Genomic DNA, 14514 nt, shown 5'->3' on the forward strand with positions numbered 1-14514 from the left:
CCCTCCCTCCCTTCCTCTCTCCTTTCATCTTTCTTCCTTTCTTTCTTTCTTTCTTTCTTTCTTTCTTTCTTTCTTTCTTTCTTTCTTCTTTCTTTCCTTTGCCAGTTCTCTTGGATTCCAAATTAGAACTCTGAGTCATTCATTTCCAGTTCTTTGTCATCTAGGCAGTGTTAGCCATTTGCCCCTTCTAGTGGTTTGGGCCTTAGGTAAGGCCAGTAGTTAGTTGGCCACATCCCCAAAATGAACTAGAACTGCCCCAAGCATCTTACAGGCAGGACTGTTTGATGGTTGAACGTATTCTGCCTTTGTTTAGTGTCCTAATCCTATTACTTGTAGACTAGACTGGTTATATAAAATATTCAGTTAAGAGAACATATCCTCCATTGTATGAAAAAATCACCATGGTAATCCTCAAAGGTCCTAGGATATTACTATTGCACAGGGTTTTTGCATTGCCTTCTAAACCATCAGTTACTCCAGTAGTCTCTCCTATAGTGTCTCCCTCTGCCCCTCCCCCCGACCAATCCTTTCAGATCTCATCCCTATTTGTCCCCTGTACATGGAAACATTTTTAATCCTCTTGTGTTTACTTCCCCAGTGCTTGAATGATACATCTTATCTTTCTTTGTAGGGTTGGGCCATGGACATTGTGTTTCATGTATCCTAAGCTAGGACAGGGTCACATGACCTGGCTCTGGTATTCTTATTGGTAGGCTGTTTCTCTACATATCTTAAGTTTCCAGTTTACATATTACTGGGCAACGTGAGAACACTTTCACCAAGTGAGGGTCTGGAAAAAATGAACAAAACAGCAGCAGCAGCAATCAAAAAAACAAGACCTCAGAGCACAACTCCTCTCAGACACTGCTGCACGTGGTCCTTAATGGAAAAATTTACATTTTACAGTCAATGAAAATTATTTTAATTCTTATCAGTTTCTCAAAAGACAGAATACTGTTCTTAGTCAAAGATAGTAATTGGGGGGAAATTGGGGATGTGTGGTGTTGAACATGGGAGATCTTTAGGTTAGAAATTATGTAGATAGTAGAATCCAAGGAGAGATCCATGCTGGTTTGCTCATCTAATGTGAATGATCTTGGATGTGGCAGTACTGAGAAAAACTTCACAATTGTTTGTTTCCTGGTTCTCAAAGAGGGCATGTGAGTCTGCCAGGTGTCACCAAGATCAAGTCCTTCCCAGGTTTGTTCCACTCTCAAGGATGAGTGAAGTGTTTAATCTATCATTAAATGGAAATACAAACAATGAACTCATTGTTGGTAAGTAATAATAATAATAACATATTCTAGAAGAATAAAAGCCCTCTGTCAATTGACTTATAAATATATTTCAAATATAATATGTCTTCATGGTGTTATTAATTTGTACTCTTCACATTAGAAGTTATTCTGTATAAGTTTTACATGTCTCCCAAAAACAAACAAAACAAAACAACCATAAAAACACAAAAACAAAAACAAGAAAAATAAATGAAGAAACCAGTGAATGCGACAGATTAGATGGATAAAAAGCAGAGTTTCTTCTTCACAGGGGTATAGTCTACAATGTCAGGATTATTTAGTAAGAAAGTTCTGATCCTCCAGAGGCCTCTGTGCAGAGCTTCTAGAGTGGTTTTTCTTGATATTTTCATCTATGCATATGCTTCCCCATTCTGTCTGTGTTCAAATGTCTGTGTCCTACAAAGACCATTCAGAATAGGTTACGGCTCTCCTAAAATCTTGAATTTTATTACATACCCAAAACTGTGCTACCAAACATAGTGAAGATTTGGGTTTGGTCCAGATCATTTCATTTTTTTTTTTACATCTTGTCTTCCTTAATCACAACTATTTTTAGCCACTTATGAAACTCATTTTAATGCTATTTAAAGCTATATATCACAGGTATGGTCTCCTTGCAAGTTCATTTGATATTAGCTTTGAAATATATCCCAGGTTAGATCATTAGTACATTCTGTACTTTCTGTCCTTTTCCAGAAACAAATTCTCTCACCCCCTTGAGGCTTGTTCTCATTCCTCCCTTTAATTACTTCTCTTACGTGTTTCTCTGACAACAGCCAGAGTTGTCCTTTGTAAACAAAATTAGACCAAGTCTGGTTCTTGCTGAAAGCAATAATTCAATTGTACTGGATGCCAGTTTTAAACTTCAAACTTTAGTTTTGCAGAGGACCACACGTACCTCAGTTTTAGGTGATTTTTGTACTTCACATATATCGAAAATATAGATTATACTCCATATGTCAAATCATTCCTCACCTGTGTGGCTGGAAAATGAAGTGAGGTTTTCTGGGTGAGCAGTGATAGACCATCTCTGCTTGTTCTGGCAGTGATTGAATTGCACCTGGTCCTGCTGTCCCAGGAAGCATTTTTGTTTAAATGCATTGACTAAGTATTTTGATGATATCAGTAAATATTTCTCTCAGAGTTTAACTGCTATGTTTGGACATGGAATGCAGAATATGGATATAAATGTTCAAGATCATTTTCGAATACATAGTGGTGAGCCTGGGGAACATAAAAGCTTGTCTCAGGAACACAAGCAAGTAAGAAAGCAAACAAACGTCAAACAATAAATAGGGAACGTCAATAAATAAATAGGGAACACTGATAATTAGTAATGAAAGAGGGCATTATATTAGGTTCCTGTGAGAATCAGGTGCTTAGTGACCGATGTCCTAGAATGGAGCAAAGAGGTGGGTAAAAAAAAACTATCCCCATATGTAGAGTTTTGGCTGCTCCTAACATCTTGGAAAGGAAGGAATCATTTTCTCTAAGAGTTTAGCCTTTGATAAGTTACCATTGAGCATTGGAAAATTACAATCTGAGAACATTTCCACACCACAAAATGGACTTGATATCTCTCTCTCTCTCTCTCTCTCTCTCTCTCTCTCTCCCCACCACCTCTCTCTTTCTCTCTGTCTCTCTCTATATGTCCTTCTGTCTCTTTCTTTCTCATTCTCTCTCACTCTCTCTCTTTCAGAAACACATATACAAGCATAAGAAATAGAAGACTACAAATAGAAGAATGGGGGAGGATAGATTCAGAGATGCATAGGAGAATAATACAGTGGTATGTGTGTGTGTGTGTGTGTGTGTGTGTGTGTGTGTGTCGCTGGAAAAGCCATTATTTGGAATGATTAAAAACTACTAAGTAAAAAACATCAGAAAAAGAATAAAATTATATTATTTTCAGGATTATGTTTAGAAATGGGTATCACTATCTTAAGCTGAATTATTTAGCCCAAAGCAATGTACAAGCAGTTGGCTTTATTAAGTGTAAAAAAGAGCACATAAAGTTATCAAAATATTACAATTGGTTGTGTAATATGGAAATTAGTTCAAAGAGGAAAGGTGGTAGATTGATCAAAGATGAAACTTTGTTGTATAAATGTATGAACTTCTCACATAAATATAAACTGCATAAATAAATAATTATAGTAAATACTGGAAAATTAAAGAGGAACAAAATGTTAATGATTTTCAATGTTAAACAGATTCCTTGCCATTCTTCATCCCCATCTTCCTCTATAAGACCTTTGCTTCTTACTGTTTTGTAATCTGATTTTACATTTTCTATTGAGATCATTGCTGATATTTTTCTTTTATGATACATTGTCATCTTCACTCATTACTGACACTGAAAAAGGTCAGCAATGTGATCTGAGCTGAGTGACATTTGGTAGAAGCTACCTTTGTGTTGCAGGACACATAGCCCAGATGAAGGCTGGCTTCCACCAGGACTTCTGGTTCCAAGAGTGCACAATATGAGACACCTGACCTGCATCTTCCCTCTGCTGTGTCTCTGTAATTTTTCTACTTGAATTTCTCCATGGAGTGCTTAGTGATAGAGACCTCTGATTTTACTGACTCATATGGATTATCTGAGAAAATTACTAACAGGCAACTGCTATGTTTAATAAAACAAATAAAAACAAAGTAAGAACCAGCACTGCTCAGAGAATACCTTGTGTTCGAACTTCATAATGCATATAAGGTTTAAATGGTAATATGACCAATACATTAGAAGGCTAAATACAGAGATCATTCCGGAATAAATGGTATATATGGAGGAAATTAAATTAATTCAAGAGAAAGAATCAATCAGTAAGTTTCACAGAAGTGATTAACAAATAGTCCATAAACATAAACACAATTCTTTTTAGGGGCTGTATAGAACATCCTTAGCATATGTTTAATTGTCACATATAATGAAACTTAGTAAAAATACTTATTAAAAGGAAGAACTCCCAAACTCAGCTTCATGGAAGTTTCTGGAAAAGGCAGGAATCTGAGAACTCACAGCCTGAAACACATGTGGATTTACACCACAGTCTAAATAACTCAAGTGTATTTTGGATACTTTTATTCTACCAACATAACATATCTTGGTAAGAATGGGAAGGTTTTAGGCTATGCAATCTTTATTAGCACAACATCTCTACATTGAAGAAAACCTTTTGATACTGGGAAAGGCTTTGTGTGCCAGAGAATACAGCAGTCTCTAATGACAATGAAGCCTGCTACCACATTGAGGTCAGTGCAGGAAGCACAGCCATATAGAAAGCCAATCATTATATGTCTGAAAAAAGGAGCACATACATTATGATAGATCGAGATCTGGCTATAGTAATCATCAGATATACACATATATTAACACATTGTAGTAGAAATAACTTGAATATTTACTAGATGCATCATCTTTCAATTATAAGCCTTAAGGCCTAAAGGAAATGGTACAATAAGAGATGAGACATCTGGAAAGTAGAAAGAATTCTGGGATAGAGTAAGTCACTGGGAGATTCACCTGGAAAGATGTGATGAGACAAATGGATGCTACCTGCACACTCTTATCCAGCCATGTGGTAGGTTGTAGATTAGAGTAAATGAGTTATACTAAGTCATTATTTAGTTGGACCATATATCTATTTATGGCCAAGATATTTGTAATTGTATTTTAAGTGTGAGTTTTAATTCTGGTAGCATGAGTCCGGAAGGAAGAACCAGACCTAATATCTTCAAATGTCTCCCAATTTAGGCATAGAATTTAAAGTGATTTGAAAACTGTCCTAGGTACAAAGCACAAAGCACAAACCCTCCCCAACAAAAAAAAATTAGCTCATTACCTTCTTGGAGTGGGTAATGGACAAAGGCTCTTGCCTAACCAAACAAGGCAGGACTCATGGGCTTGAGATTGTTGGCAGGCATGAAGCCCAGTTTGAAGTCCATGATTGTTCATAGACTGTACTGCTGAATAGCCTTCTGGATCTCAAACATAGTACAATCTGGGTAAGATCCTCTGAAGATAGATACATCCACTTAAAAAATATAGCCTAAAATTCAAAATGACAGATTTTGCCGTTAAAGTTACTATGTAAGTTTCTTTTGTAATAATCGTTAGGAATGTCTGTATTCATCTTATTTTCCCCCTGAACACCCACGCTCCAGTGTCATCCCCTTCCCCACATCCTGCCTTTCTGTGTTTAAAACCCCTATGTTAATAAGTAAAAATTACAATTTGAAAAAAAGTTAAATTTTTAAAAAACAGAATGTCTGTAACCATTTAAAAAGAAAATACACATCAATCTTAAATTTGTATAAAGAAAAATGGGAATATAGGTCTATTTATCCACATAAAGTATGTTTATGATTTAAAGACATGAGGTAAAGTTCAAGTTCTGTTAAAAACTGCTATGGTGATCTGTTAGAGATAAATGAAAAACACAATTAATCAGATGTTATAATACACAATTAATCTACTATACATGGTTATATTAGATAATTGTTTGGCTAATTATGTTATGATTGTTCAAGGATATTCAATACTAAGTACTAAAGAATAATTGCTGACCATTCAGATGTGCTACAGATAGAACAATAGTCTTCAAGCCTCAGAGATTCATTGAGCATAGATTCATTTCTTATTAAAACTTATTTTTTGATCATGACATGGGTCTTTTCCTGACAGCACCCACATTCCACTTCAAAGAAGATGCTGAGCATCAATAACCACCATATTGAGTTGTGTCAACTTTGGCAAGCTAGCCACTGAGCAAAGAAAATGCTCATGCTTCATCTGCAGCAAATTTTCTGTCCAGAAAACACAAGCAGATGCAGGGAAGTCAACTGTCAATCTTTGCAAAGATGAGGTAAGCAAGTTCATCATAATTTCTGCTTCACGTAAATCTGTCAGATATGCTGGGCCAGAATATTAGTGACAATTCTGGAAAATTCTTTAGGCAGCCAACTAGGTCTATCATTTCTGGGTGTTTGTTTTAAATTTATTTGTTAAAGTATTTTATTTATTTACATTCCAAATGTTGCCCCTTCCTGTTCCTCCCTCCCAGAGTTCTTCATCCCATTCTTTCTCTCTTTTTCCTCTTAGATGGTGCTCCGATATGCACAGTCCCACACATCCATCCACTGTCACCTCACCCCTTTCTGTATTATCCTTACATGGGGCCTCAAGTCTTTGTAGGAGGAGGTACATCCTCTCTCACTGAGATCAGACAATGCAGTCTTCTATATAGGTTCCTGGGGATCACGGACCAGCCAACGTTGCTCCTTGGTTGGTGGCTTGGACTCTGGGAACTCTGAGGGTTCTAGGTTAGTTGATTCTGTTGTTCTTCATATGAGGTTGCCCTCCCCTTCAGCTTCTTCAGTCTTCTCCTAGTTCTTCTATAGGGGTCCCTCAGTTCAGTCTAATGGTGAACTGTAAGCAGCTGCATCTGTGTCTGTCATCTGCTGGTAGGTTGGCTAAGGGCATCACCCATTAAGTCCTGAGAACCTTTCCCATCTCAAGTCTCTAGAACTTTCTCTAGGTTTTGCATGCCCCGACACACCACAGATCCATGTTTCCATTCATTTTCTTCATCCTCTTGGCTTTTGTTCTGTCACCATGTTCCCAGGGATACCTGACCCTGTCCCCATTCCCCCTCCATTCTCCTAGGCAGATCTTGTTCTCCTTCTGAGTTCCCCCTTCTAAGTGGGAATGAAACACCCTCAGTTGGGCCTTACTTCTTTTTAATCCTTATATGATCTGTGAGTTGTATAGTGGGTATTCTGTACTTTTTGGTTAATATCCACTTATCCATGAGTACATATTTTGCATGTCCTTTGATTCTGCCTTATCTCACTCTGCAGGATATTTTCTACTTCTATCCACTTGCTTGTAAATTCATGATGTCCTTTTTGTAATAGATGAAAAGTGTTTTTATTTAAATAAACTACAATTTATGTACACATTCTTCCAATGAGGTACATTTCAGTTGGGAGTTATTTAATAGCTTCTGGCTATTATTAATAGGGCTTCTATGACTATAGTGGTACATGTATCCTTGTGGTATGGTGAATTATAGTTTGGGTATATGGCCAGGAGTTGTTTAGCTCCTGGAAGAACTATTTTCAATTTCCAGGAAATTTCAATATATTCCAGAGTGATTATATCAGTTAGCAATCCCACCAGTAATGAAAGATTCCCCTTTCTCAACATCATTGACTGCATATACTGTAACTTCTGACTTTGCTGTTACCCATTTTGATTGGTTTAAGGTTGAAGCTCTGAGTAGTTTTGGTTTGCTTTTTCTTGATGACTGAGGATGTTGAACATTTCATTAAGTATTTCTCATTCATTTAGGATTCATCTGCTGAAAATTCTCTTTTTGGCTTTGTACTGCATTTTAAAATAAAATAATTTGATGTTTTTAGATTAACTTCTTGAGTTTTTTTTATGTATTTTGAAGATTAGCCATCTGTCTGATGTAAGATTAGTGACTAGCTTTTCCCAATTGTTGGCACAGCAACCCCCTCAGAATACATTCCAAAATTTGACCTTTGAATGCAGGTAAGGTGAATGAAGCAGAGATTCAGTGAATGGCTGACCAATAGGTAGCCCAAATAGAACCCAAAACTATGGACAAGCAACTTTTCCTAACATTATTAATGATACTCTGTTATTCTTGCAGACAGAAGCATGTTGCCTTTTGAAAGGCTGTATCCAACAACTGCCTTAGATAAATATAAAGATTCTCAGTCAAAGAAGGAATGGAGCTTGTGGACTATAAAAAAAGACATGGAGGAAGGATTGTGGGCCCTTAAGGGGTAAGAACTCCACAGGAAGACTATTCATCTAACCTGGACCCTTGTGTCTATCAGAGTCTAATGCAGTAACCAAAGAACACAGAGGGTATGGACCTAGTCTCCCCCTAACATAAGTAACAGATGTGTAGCTTGTTCTTCAATTGGAACAGGGTTTTCCCCAAAGCTTGCCTACACATGAGATATATTTTTCTATTTGGGCTCTTTTGTATAGCCTCAATGGGATCGGGAGAATTGAACTTTGCAAAGACTTGAACTGCCAGGTTAGAGGACAAGTAGGGAGGCCTTCACACATCAAAGGAAAAGAGAAGGGGTTGTTATATGGAGAAGACTGTGGGATGAGGTGACCAGTGGTAGGACAGTGACTAGGATATAAGGTGAATAAATAAAAAGTAAATAAGTCAATTATAAAAATAGATATGATTTTTCAAGTCTCCATCTATGACTCTAATTCAAGAGAAACTGGGAAGATAAAAATGTAAGCAAGTTGCAAATCCTCAGCAGTTCTCAGTTTCCTGCAATTTACGAGCATATTTTCTATGTGTCTAGCACCAGTTTTGCAATTTCTGTTTCATTTCCTTCCATAAAAATAAGTGTGTAATACTTTCTCAATACTAATTAAAATATTGGTTAAAAGTCAATTTTCAATTATCTAACTATTCTGTAAATACTAAATATATTATCTCAATCTTAGATTTATTGTTATGAATCTAAATCAATTAAAATTAGATTACATTTCTTAATTTCTGAAGCCTTTAATTTTTCTCTCCTTACTTGAAATTAATGCACCTATAGAGAGCATAACCCTTCATCATGAGTTCCAAAGAATTTCCTACACTTTGGTTACTGCTCATGTTGTCTTTTATTGATTGAACAGATGATTTTCCCTTTGATAGGAAACAGATATGATTGTTTGATGTGATTTCAAATCATTTTAAGGTTATTCTGTTTACATTTTGATACCATATTTCTCCACCTCTTCTCCCAGGCCCTCCCTGTAATCTCTTCTCTATCCATCCTTCCGCCTTATCTTTCTCCCCAGAAAGGGGAGGGCTCCCATCGATATCAACAAACCTTTACATCTCAAGCTACAGTAAGACTGGATACACCATCTTATGTACATGCTAAATGAGACAGTCCAGTTAAGGGAAAGGAATACAAAAGCAGTCAACACAGTCAGAGACAGGCCCTGCTCCTGTTGTTAGAAGTCCCACATGAAGACCAAGCTATACCACTGTCACATATGAACAGAGGACAGAGCTCTGTTCTATGTATGTTCTCTAGTATGAAGTTCATGCTTTGTGTGTCCTCATGGCTCCAGGTTAGGTGATTCTGTAGAATTTCATGTATCCATAAGACCTCTTGTTCTTTAAATTTTTCATCTTATTCTTCTTCCATAAGATTTCACAAGCTCCATCTAATATTTGTGGGTCTCTGAGTGTGTTTCTATCAGTTATAGTGTAAAGCTTCTCTTATGATAGGCTAGACTCCTGTCTGCAAATATAACAGATTAAAATTATTTGTGTCAGGGGTGAGCTCCCTCTCATGGTATGGGTCTCAATCTTGTCTAGTCATTATTTGGCCGTTCCCTCAATTTCTGTTCCATTTTTGTGACTGTATATCTTTTAGGCATGGCAATTATGGGTCAAAGTTTTGGTGGCTGGCTTGGTGTTTCAGTCGTTCCATTGGAAGTCTTGCCTGGTTGTAGGAGAAGCCTGTTTCAAGTGCCATATCATCCATTACAAGGAATCATAGCCAGGGTTTTCCTCATAGCTTCCTGGGAGTTACCTACAGAATGGGAAATGAACTTCAACTCTGCACCCAACAGAGGATTAAAATCTGACATACATAACGAACTGAAGAAAGTAGACACAAGCAAACCAGATTAAAAATGGGATACACATCTAAACATAAATTCATGTCAGAGGAATATCTACTGGCTAAGAATCTCTTAAAGAAATAAAATAAATTATTCCCATCCTTAGGCATCAGTTAAACACCAATAAACCCAAGTCTCAGATTCCCTCTTATATCTGTCAGAATGACAAAGATCAAAACTCAGGTGAAATCTCATTAGGGAAAGAATGTGTAGTAAGGAAACAACTCATCTATTGTTTTTGGAGTCCAAACTTGTGCAATGAATTGGGAACAGTCCTACTTCATGATCTACCTGGACCATTCCTGGGCATAACAGATACTTGACCATACCACAAAGACTGTTGTCCATTTTCATCTATTGCAACTTCATTTAGAAGACCCCGAAATTGAATGACCCAGACTGAAAATAGATAAGGAAAATGTTTAAATTTACACAATGTTATTTTACTAAACTATTAAAAAGTATGATGTCTGCTTTTAAGATTATAGACTACTGAGGAAGGTGAGAGCATTGTCATTCAGTTAGGGAAGGAAGGCCATCTTCTAGAGCTCTTCTCCCTTCAGACACTGATACACACGGCTCATAAAGGCAACATTCATATTTTAATGTGTTCTGGATTCCTAATTACAATCCTGCCAAGAATCAGTTCCTTATACTGAATATAGGACTGTTCTGTAAGTTTTCTCATTTATGGGCTTGTTTTTGAATTCTCATTAGTTCCATGGATTCTTAAAAGATGGAAACACAAGGGACAGTACTGACCTCTTAAAAACCCAGTACTTTGGGTAAAGATGGCCCCAGCATATTGGTGTGCAGCCATCTTCAGGAAGGGCCTTCACTGGCAGCAGCTATTTAGTCTTTAGGGTTAGTAATTTGAACAAGAATTTAAAAGGGCTTTTGCAATTGTTTATGGGGTGAGAATTTCACTGAGAATTTTGATGCTTAACATAATAATGGACAGTCCAGGCGGTACTAACACAATGCATTGTAATATTTCAGCATTATGGACTACTTGTCATCATTTTTGAAGCTCCAATAACCTGCCATAGCACAATTTGGAGTGAATAAAGCAAGGGAACATTTTACCTTGACTATTCAAATGAAGAGAACCAAGACAAACAGCTCCTGTGAACAGTTCCAGACCTTATCCTGATGGGAGTTCCTCTCTCTCTTTCACATATTTACTCCCTCTCCCTTCCTCCTTTATTCCAATTTTTCTTCCCTCTCTCCATCTTTCTATTCCTCCTACAATACCTTTGTACATTTAAATAAGAAAAGAATGCTTCTTCCAAAGAGGACAATTTTCAGAAATGAATGGCTCTCTCCCTAGATATCTGTGACACTGCTAAAAAAAATGTTACATTTGTTTTTTCATTTTCAATTTTTATTTTGATAACTTTACTTTTTTGGTATTGGTTAAGTATAATTTTTTCTCAGTATGAAGACTTATATTTTTATGATCTTTTTATCTATAGCTTTCATTATAATTTATAGTTACATGTCATTTATGACAGGTATTATCCAGTAACTAAATTTTTTTCAGGCTCTTTTTGTTCAAATGTCAAAATGCTAAGAAACTCACCATGATAAAGACAAGATTAAATGCTTTTAAAGTTTTAATTCTATTGTAATCTACGTAATTTTGAGCATTTATAAATCATTATTCAGTCATTTTAATAAAATATTCCTGAGTATATGTGTAATTGTGATTCCAGCCTGCTTTTCAAGTCTGAGGAAATAATTTACATTTTTATCAGAAACACATATTTTTTCTTCTTTAAAAATGAAGTTTATTGATTTTTAAACTGCAAATAGTTGGTGCCAAATTTTTTTTCTCTTTTAAATAAATTCACACAAGGAAGGAAAAATAGAAAGCAATTGTAGTGACCAGCAAGAGAAACAAAAATTACATTCATCTTTATGTGTGTGAGTCAGTTGTTTATGTTAACATTGGAAAACTCCAACCTGGTATCCAGACTCACAAGTCTTCAAGCAAAATGTCTTGAGATGGGCACATGGAATTCAGAGGCGTTTTCTCTTCTTGTTTCCTTTTTAGAAGCTATACATAAATGATGGTTTTCCTTTGTACTGTCACAAAACTTACATATTTATTCTCAGTCCTACCTGTGAAAGGCCTAAGGAGAAAGAAACTCAATTTTCACCCCAACACAAAGGGAGAAATTCTAAAATAAATAACCCAACAATTTTTTACAGTCTTTCCAATTATTTTTTTAGTTTTTTAAAAAATAAAGTACCCAAAGAAATTGTAAAGTTAAAAACAAATTGCTAAAGAATAATATATTAAAAATGTGGAAAAAAAGGAAAGACATGTCACAAACTTTTAAGATTAACATGAAGATCATAATTTAACATAAAAGAATATATCCTATAGATTTGTCATCCTAATAACTATGAACAAAATTAAAAAAGAAGCATAGTTTGGCAATAACTACATTTTTATAAGTTAAAAAAGTTTTTTTATATTTATGTTCAGTGATGAGCAACAATTTTACTCTTCAATTTCTGAAAGTTACATAAAGTTTAAACTCAGGGAAAAAAGCATGGCATGAGGGCTCTAAGGTAGCCCTAAGTTATTATAGAGCAAAATCTATTAAATCTACCTTTACTGAAAATTGTTTTACACAGATATTGTATGTGGAATGAATACCATTAACTGCTCACCTCTTACATGTTTTTTTGTGTTGTTGTTTCTTGTTTTTTTGGTTTTTTGTTTGTTTGTTTGTTTTTTTGGTTTTGTTTCCCTTCTCTCATTTGTTGTCATTTTAAAGATGTCATATATGAATTGGGGAACTTTAGCACCAAATCAAGTCTCTCATAGTCTGTATAGTTTCACCTTCCTCTCCACTATACAAACAAACAAACAAACAAACAAACAAACAAATAAGATAAGAAACAGGAAAACATTAAATCACATAATCCCACTTTTGTCAAAACATTTGTCCAACTTGTTCAACCTTTGTCTCTGGAGACCTACACAAACCCAGGCAAGATTACTCAACAGGGGTTCAGGCAGGAAAAGGTCAAGTTTTTAAGTAGCTTCTGGCCTCCCTCCATTTCATAGCCCACTTAACCAAGCATAACAGAGTCCTGTCTTTTTCAGTAGAAGCCTTTTATTCCAGCTTAAGCCTTAAGTGCCAAATAACAAAAGGAAAAACGCAGGAACTGTTTGCAGAAGCAACTTAGTGCCTTGTAATCTAATTTTGACACTGTGATTGCATCACTTCTTAAAAGCGAGGGGGCACACCTGGGACTCCCAGAGCCTCTGCCCATGAGAGTTGGGGCTGGTAGTGACAGACAACTAGCAGCTTCCCCAGATGGCCACACAAGTGGACATTCTTTTCAGTCTCCTGCGTACTTTACCTTATAGTTACTCCTCTCCCTCAGAGAATCCTTGCTGGAATTTGTGATTATTTTTTGGGGGGGGGACAGAAGGGGCACACCTAATTTGACATTCAAAACATTTCCTTCCCAGCCCTCAACAGACATTTTTATTTGTATTACTTATGTATCTGATTAAGGGTTGCAGTTAGGGTTAGTATTAAATCAGGTAAACTACAAACTACAGTGAAATAAATTTTATTAAGTTTAAAAGTACACCTGCTGAAATTACATGTAGGCATTGGCATTGATCTTACTTTATGTTTAAAACTTTCACTTAAACCTAACTGAACATCCAGACAGCAAACCTAGAACCACTTGGGAATATTGTCCATGAATCTACATATTAAGATTTCTTTTAATCCAAAGAACAATTGTCAAATTCTAGGAGTCAAAGTACCAGGGTGTTCCCAAGTATGCACAAATCAGTGGGCTCAAATTAAGATTTCATATCTATGATCATTTGAGAAACACAAAGTTGGTTTGGTCATATAAAGCATTCAGAAACACACACACACACAACACACACACACACACACATAAGTGAAGAGAAAGAGACAGAGATCATAAGTAAGAAAAGATTGGTATTAGAAAGAATGGAGGAAAGTAGTGTCTGAAATACTCATGAGAAAAGTACAGTGATGTGTATGTATGAATATATCAACATAAAAGGCATTATATTTTGTATGAATAAAACTACTAAAGAAAATTTAAAAGAAATGTGAATAAAATTTTGTTGTTTTCAGGAAAATGGTTCAAAATGGACACCACCAATATAGACTAACTAATCTAACTTTATAGAAGTGTACATGCAGATAGATTCCTTGACTTTCAAAGAAAGAACACTCAAAATTAAGAAAATACTCCCAGTTTGTTGGATAGTATAGAAATTGAGGAGGGAGTGGAGCATAGGTTTGATCAAACTTAATTATACACATTGATTGACTTCTTGAATAGAAAAAAATTCTATAAATACACAATTACATTCTATATTATAAAATTAAAGCAGAACAAAATGTTTAAGGTGTGTAGAACTTCAAGCTAATACCAGCCCATTCTTCATCCCCACTTTCCTCCCTAATATCTTTGCTTGTCAACTCTTCTGTAATCTGACTTCTATTTCCA

The 14514-nt window shown here is 35.8% G+C and overlaps 1 pseudogene; it reads right to left on the reverse strand.

Moving 5' to 3' along the window:
- Positions 1 to 10810, reverse strand: part of LOC114632383 — a 21009-nt pseudogene extending 10199 nt beyond the window's left edge.
- Between the last annotated feature and the right edge of the window lie 3704 nt (positions 10811 to 14514).

This window comes from Grammomys surdaster, unplaced genomic scaffold (genome assembly GCF_004785775.1).
Source record: "Grammomys surdaster isolate TR1022 unplaced genomic scaffold, NIH_TR_1.0 373, whole genome shotgun sequence".
NCBI lineage: Eukaryota > Metazoa > Chordata > Mammalia > Rodentia > Muridae > Grammomys > Grammomys surdaster.